This window comes from Engraulis encrasicolus, chromosome 18 (genome assembly GCF_034702125.1).
Source record: "Engraulis encrasicolus isolate BLACKSEA-1 chromosome 18, IST_EnEncr_1.0, whole genome shotgun sequence".
Taxonomy (NCBI): Eukaryota; Metazoa; Chordata; class Actinopteri; order Clupeiformes; family Engraulidae; genus Engraulis; species Engraulis encrasicolus.
In genome coordinates this window covers 20,491,143-20,499,341 of record NC_085874.1, presented here as the reverse complement: position 1 = coordinate 20,499,341, position 8,199 = coordinate 20,491,143, and positions in this window count along the sequence as shown.

Below are 8,199 nucleotides of genomic sequence, written 5' to 3'. Positions count from 1 at the left end.
TCTATACATCAGTTGCATTACTTAACATTTCTTCCATTTTCTGGAGGGTTATTTGCAGGAGTCTGTCTGGGTTTTGTATCACTCTTTCCCACAAAGTGTGGCCGGTAGCCTATTGACCTAAGTTTTTATTTTATTTATTGTAGATTTACAATGACACACACACACACACACACACACACACACACACACACACACACACACACACACACACACACACACACACACACACACACACACACACACACCCCGTGACTGCAATTTATACAGAAATAAAGAAGATGGTGGTTACTCATTGTTCATCATCCTATTTACTGTCTGATGAGTGTAGTCTATGTGTGAGAGCTTTGTGGCAGTTTAATGACTTTTATACAGTAGGTGTGTGTCTGTCAGTGTGCAGTTATGCATTAGCCCTTTGAGAAGTACCATCACAAATATGTGATTAGAATTTTGCCAACATTTTGAGTTCTCATTATGATGTCATAAGGACTTAGCGAGATTTTTAACACAGACTTCTATGGGCTCAGTAGATTTTTCGAGCAAAATTCTAGAAGAACGGGAAAATCCTTACTCCTCAAAGGGTCATGCATAATATATGCAATGTTTAGGTTGCATTGACATGTTCCTTGCCTGTTCCTTTTGATGCACACTTGACAATTCCTACCCCCACTGTTGCCCTGTTCAGGGTTGCAAGGGTGCGTGACACATGCCCACCCCCCTCACTGCACCCCAGTGTTAAACACATTGACCTTTTTGGCCTTAACCAACTTCGTGACAACCAAACCATCTGTCAACCCATCTAACTAACCCCAAAAATATAAACCCCTTAGGGCACTGTAGGAGAATGCCCCTGCTGCCACGCGCGCGCGCACACACACACACGCACACAAGCGCACACGCACACAAGCACACACGCACACAAGCACACACGCACACACGCTCAAAGCAAACACACATAATTGTCCTCTAGCTAGCCTGCCATGGTATTGAATCGCCTTCCACACTTGATGGCTTATATAGCTTGGCACTGTCCAAAGGTAAAAACTTCCAAAACATGAAAAGTTAACTTCAACTGCTGTTTCATGACAGATTAAAATTGTGATTCGCCCTTGCAGTTTACAGTGAAGAAAAATAAAGATAGATAGAGACATTACGTAACAATAAATAGGTACCTACACACACGCACACACCACTAACAACAGCAAAAGTACAATCAATAGACATACAGTGCCGATGGTCCTCTAGGCAGGCAGTACTGTAGTAGCTTCTTCTTGGTAGCTGCTTGAGGAATGTGGACTAGTATATACCGGTATATGAAGAGTTTATTTGCAAAACAATGTATCCACCAATTTTTGACTTTTGCATTTTATTATTGAAAATGACTGTTTAGAGGTCCCATCACCTATGTGTGAATTCTTACCGTTTTGCAATGCAATGCAATGGAATGCCCAATACAAAAATGTTAATTTCCCAACATTTTACAAAATGGAGATACACCGTTTTGCAAATAAACTCTTCATATATAGGCCTAACTGACGTCACAACACAACCAACTCCACAGTGTATCCCCGATCATGTTGTTCTTTTTTTTACTGGGGGTGATGAATGGATATGGGGTTTCTCGTCTCGTGCCTCAGTCGAGCTTCAGCGTAGAGGTTCCCAGAGTGGGGTTCAGGATCCCGAGGGGGACCGCAGAGGTTTTGCAGGGGGGTCGCGAACAGAAGGGAAATGGCATGAAAATGTGAAAGCTACAGGTTAACAGCTGTCATACTTCCACAAAGTGGCTAGTTACAGTAATCACTTTTATGATGGTTAATATATTAGTTTGCTTTTCATGTGAATTTCTATTAATATTAACAGACAAACTGGAATATCGAGCAATATAATATTAAGGGACAAAAGTGGTTAAGAATATGGGGGTGGGGAGGTGGGGTGTCACAAAAATATTCCCCGTGGGCGGGTTTGGGAATCACTGCTTTAGACATGGAGCGGCCACTGATAGACGGCCACTGTCACTAAGCTGCCACAGACATGGAGTCGATTCAGTCATGGCAGGTCAAAGGTTCAAAGCCAATATATAGAGATGAGATTACAGTACTGTAGTCACCAGGGCTCTAAATTAACACCAGCCAACCGGCTAAATGCTGGTCAAAAGTAATTTTGTCTGGTAGAAAAGACCAACTTACTAGCCGCTTTCACACATTTGTGAGTGTGTTTGGTTAGTAAGATTTCATCTAGTAATCATTTTGGCTGGTGGAGAAAAATGTTAATTTAGGGCCCTGGTAGTCACCCATCATAATCAGCAAGCTGTTCAGGAAGCACAGCCAGAGCTATACTATACCCACTCTGGTGCTCAATTGCATCAAGTCATGTCTGTGTGTGTGCACATGTGTCGCGTTCGCACACGTGTGTAAGAATGCCTGCATGTATTATCGTTTTAGCATTGGTGTATAGCCCCTGCCGTGGCCAACCGGTAGGGCACCCGTCTGCTATGCGGATGACCCGGGTTTGGTTCCCGGCCCGGGTCCTTTGCCGACCCCTCCCCGTCTCTGTCCCAATTTGCTTCCTGTCCACCTCTCACACTGTCCTATCAAAAAATAAAGCTGAAAAAGACCAAAAAAAAAGTTTGCGTGTGTATGTCTGCATGCATTATAGCATACCGCAAGTCTTGGTGTGTGTGTGTGTTTGACAGAGAGAGAGAGAGAGAGAGAGAGTATGTGTGTGAGTGTGAATGTCTGCATGTATAATTCTGTAAGAAGTCCTGGTGTGTGTTTGAGTGTGTGTGTGAATTTTGCGTGTGAGTGTGCGAGTGTCGTTCTAAACTGCGCCGGAGCTTTGCGGCCCTGTAGCAGACAGGCGGGCAGGCAGGCAGGCAGGACAAGACGGCTGCCATAAGCCTGCTGGCAAATTGGCTTTGTGGACAAAAGAGCTTACAGACACGTCACTGCTGCGCTTGGCCTGTGAATTCAGGTCACTGCTGAAGACAGACAGGCGCAGGTCTGGTAATCCAGCGCAGATTCGGAGGAGGAGGAGGAAGAGGAGGAGGAGGGGGAGGAGGAGGAGGAGGAGCATCCTACAGAAGGAAGGCAAGGTTCACCAAACCCCCCACCCCCCAAGCACACACACACACACACACACACACACACAGGGCCGCGGACAGCTTTTGCTGGGCCCAGGACAAGGTTATCTGAAAGGGCCCCAAAGCCAATACATGTAATGTAACGGGGACCCAATTCTGGGCCCCCAATCTCCCTGGGCCCAGGACAACATACCCCTTTGCCCCTCCNCCCCCCCCCCCTTGTCAACGGGCCTGCACACACACACACTCATGCCCGTGTGCACGGACACACAAGGTCTCCAATTAAAACATGAACAACATTTTCACTAAAACTTTCCAGCTCCTTGGCTGTACCGATCTTGATATATGCCTAGCTAACTCTATGCTTCCACACTTTTGTAGCTTGTTCTCGTAAGTTTCTTTGAACGGAAGCATTTGGTAAATGTAAATTATATGTAACACTGTGTAATATCTACATACGTAGGTCTTTTTTTTTCATTTGCATACTCATTACACTCCAAAGATAATTGCAGCCTATGTGTGTCTCGCCTAAAATACTTATTAGTATACTTAGACTAGGGCCCAATGTATCTTCTTCCACTCCTTTAACTTTATGTATTTGAATGAACTAATTAATTGCATTGTTTGTGATATTTTACTCATTGATGAGACAGGATGCAAACAAGATTTCTTTCTCTGTAGGATTTGTCCACCAGGTATAAAAAAAAGAAAAAGAAAAAAAAAAAACTCCTTACACTGCCATCATCGGAAATTCAGTGGCTTGCTAAGTTGGTCCTTAGAGGGGCGCTTGGGTGGTGGCTCGAGATAAGATGTACATGTCTATCTTTAAAGGGATTTGGGGAGGTGGTATGATAGTGAAGGCATCCAATCAGATTGAAGAGCAGATCCTCTGCAAGTCTGGCACAGCGCTTTAACAATGACATTTGAATTGCACAGAAAGTGTTGGAGGGGCAAAACCTTTTCAGTCCAGTCCAATCCAAGTAATACACCTCTTGCCAAACATGCAACCTACTGTAAGTAGAATGGAAATTGGGGGAAAGGTCAGTCTAGTCTCCAGGTCACTCGCACACACACGCGCACGGGCACACGGGCGGGCACGCGGGCACGCACGCACGCACGCACGCCCACACACACACACAAACTATTGTCATACCACCCACCCATCCATTTTTATTCATTTGCCATTATTTTTAAGTATACTAATTACTAATTAGTGCAGGGCCGATGACAGCTTTGGCCAGGCCCAGGACAATGTCACCTGAAAGGGCCCCCTGCCCAAAGGGTCCCTCTCTCCCTGGTCCATTGGACAACTGACCTGTCTGTGCCCCCTGAATTAGTGAGTCTTTATATCCATTCAGCCATCATTTACTTAGTGCTCCTCCGTCCACCTGGGAATGGGGGGTGGTAAGTTGCCCCAGGCCAAGGAAGAGAGGGGCTGTCGTGCCGAAAAGCGAGTGCCTGCCAGAACACGAGTGCCCTCATTGAAACCAATGACATTTTTTGAGAGAAAATTATACTAATTTTTGCGAATGAATTACATAATTTATGAACTAAAAATATGCTTATGAAACATTACTCGTCCTCCACTTAATATGAGCTATTTGAATGAAACTGTAACATTTGTTATGACAATTCTTCGATTCTTTTATGGAAATAATACTGAAATTGTAACCAGTTCTTTGTAATAATTCCAGAAGGAATGTAGATGCTTTATTGATAGGCTATCCATCTTAAATTGTGTCGGATTTATCTGAAAAAAAGCTAAAAAATATCTGAGAAATTGGTCATTGGTTTCCATTGGTTTCAATGAGGGCACTCGTGTTCTGGCAGGGACTCACTTTTCGGCACGACAGGGCCCCTGAACTATGTCCTCACTACACTGTATGTATTCTATTATGTGGGTGGTGTGGTCATTCTGTCAGATGACTTTGTACTGGAGCCGGCCAAAGCTGTCAGCGACCCTGCATCTACTTATCCACGTCTCCAATTCCACAAAGCTGTCTTCATCCCATCCCAGACCAGTGTGTCTGCTGGAAGCAGGTGGCGGTGGTGGGGAGGAGAGGTACTGGAGGTCGGTCAGCGAGTCTCACCTCTGCCCAGGTGAAAAACCCATATACTTAAAGTGTACTTTTTTTGACCGTACTTAGTACAAAGTGTACTATTTTCGGCGATTTAAAGTGCGCTTCATTGCACTAGCGCTGAAGCACTACTAAAGCAGTACTTCAGCACACTTGCAGCACTCTGAGGATGCTAAATTGGCACCGCTTTTGGACAACTTTAAGTGCACTACAAGCATACTTTTGAAAGTATGCTCCAAACACGCTTTTCATGCATTCGTATGGCATTAATAGTGTGCTTGAGTACACTTCTATAACATTTTATTGTTACTAGAAGTACAATAAAAGTATATTAACTTCATGCTTCTTTGGACTACATTGGAATATTTTAAGTCTGTAAAAAGTATATCATATTAAGTATTGTAAATATATAACAGGTATGCTTGAAGTATATTCACAGTACACTCCCAAGTACAACGAATAATATAAATCTAATACTACAATCCATGCTGGTCCTCAGAGCTTGTACATTACACACAGCCACATGTCACAGTATTGATACAGTATGCATGCCTAGCATGACTGACATTTACAATCATTGCATTGTTACAGAGATTTCAGATACACATTTCACTTTATTTCATACTTGTTCCACCTTCCTGCAGTTGATCATTTGAATTAATCACTAATGGTGACCCTTGATTCTTTGTTTGAACAACTAGTTCCAACTTACCTCTCACCATGGTATCATAGGAAGTGTGAGGCTATATATACCAGAACATACTGTATACGTGACCATCATAATGACGGTGGGAACATGGCCATTTTTTGTGTACCACTTTAAAATTTTAAAACTCCTACAATAAACGCAGAATATAACAATGAGTAATATTTTCATGCAAACCAAAGATATTCCTTAGAGGTAAATGGCTTTCTGTTTGAGAAATTTAGCTCCAAGAAGTGCATTGCATGATGGTACATGCATGATGGTGCATGATGGGTAAATTAACTTTGTGTAAGCACACTTTGAATATATTTGGGTGAAGTACAATCATGGTGCACTTAGAAAAAGTGTACTTGCAATATGTTAAAGCGATTTACTTTAAAGCGCACTATAGAAAATCACACTTAGAAGACATTTGGGTGAAGTGTAATCATATTGCACTTTAAAAAAGTACAATTGCAATATGTTATTAAAAAATACACTTTTAGTAAGTTCACTATTAGAACACTATTAGTATATTCCTCTAAATACACTTTTGTCAAACATCTTCGAAGTACACTTGAAGTATGGTTCGCTAAGTGTACTTTCTTTGAGAGCAACTTAATTAGGCCTACATCTAATTTTAAGTACACTTTAAATAAGCATATTGTAAACATACTTTTTCTTAGCACAAAAAGCACGAGTGCACTTTTAACATGCTAAGTACACTTCAGTCATACTTTTATTGTACTAAATTGAACCACTTTTTCACCTGGGTGGGACAATAAGGATATTCTACCACCACCCATAAGAGGATTGCAGACCCACTTAACGCAGCATAATAGAACTTGGGGGGCTGTGTGTATAAGGCTTAATGCACGCCGTACCTCCAGTGGAACGCTGTAAGTCATTGAAAAGTTGAGTACCATAGCACTACTATGACATGACACAGGGCCTATAGTAATGCACTACGACTTGGTCATTGCCATTCTGTTAACCGCACATTTATAACGCCGTGTCTTCACTTCACGGGTGAAAGGTATAGTAGGCTTATGCACTTTTTTTGAGTGTTTTATTTACATTGATGCTGCCCATTCACAAATCTTGCTGTTTTTAGGTATATTTACCTCCAGTCTTCATTTAACTCAGGGAAGAGCGCGACACTGCTTCTTCACAATTCACCACTTTTTTATTTTTCCTTTGGTGCTGACGTTTCGGCACTAGGCCTTCACCTCCACCATCATTTTTTTAAGTAGGCCTAATTCCTAATGATGAATTCTAAATGTACATTCTTTATATATGAATAGGTGGATCTTTTCCACCATTTTGAATCACCAGTAGGATAATAGACATATTTGGCTGCAAAACCATTATTGTAAAAATACATAGGCCTACCCTAATTAGCACTGCATCAACAGTGTATCTTGTTATAAAAATACACAAACAGCTTCATTCTCATCTGCCTTTGGTGATAGTTAATTGTCTTCTTCTATCTATAACATAATATGGATTCTATTTCTTTTTCTCTACTCTTTAGCACATTGAATGACAACTATGTATGATAATGTGCTATACAAGTCATTTTGATTGATTGATTGATTGAAAGTCGCATTGGCTATAAAGCGTCTGCCAAATGCAATGTAATGTAATGTAATGATCGATTAATATGTTGCCTTTAAGACAAATGCAGCGCACTCGGCATCTTCACAAAACTAGGGGTGCATCCCAATATGTGACCTTGCCTCCTCCACTTGCTTCTCGTCATGATGATATCACTGACAACAGCATTATATTTCAATATCTTGCAAAAGCTCAATTGTAAAGTCTTTTTCTCATTTGCAATTGGGATGGTGAATGAAAAACAGTTCCTCAAAAGTTGTTGTGGCGAGGCTGACAGCTGGGAAACTTTATAGTTTTCTCCACGGAGGAGGGGCCAGGAGGCGGGACGAGGAGACAAGCACAAGTGGAGGAGGCAAGGACACATATTGGGATGCACCCTAGGAATGGCTCTAAAAAGCCTGAAGTTGAACAATAGTCTCACTACTACAAACCTCAAAGACTAGCCTCACTACTACTAACCAGAGGTGTAGGTTTGGCTCAAAAAGTGGTGGGGACATTTTAATGGCAAATTGTCCGGATATGCTGTTTTTGCATTGTATTTGTGAAAAAGTGGTGGGGACAAGCTATGTTTATCTCAAAAGTGGTATGGACATGTCCCCACCGTCCCCCCCTAAAATTGCGCCCATGCTACTAACCTCAATCAAAGACTTTGCCTCAATCCAGGCATTAACAAGCATGTGCAACTCAACTAAAGGGGTGTCTTTTACATAAAGTATTTTTAGGCTGAACAGTGACTCAGTGAG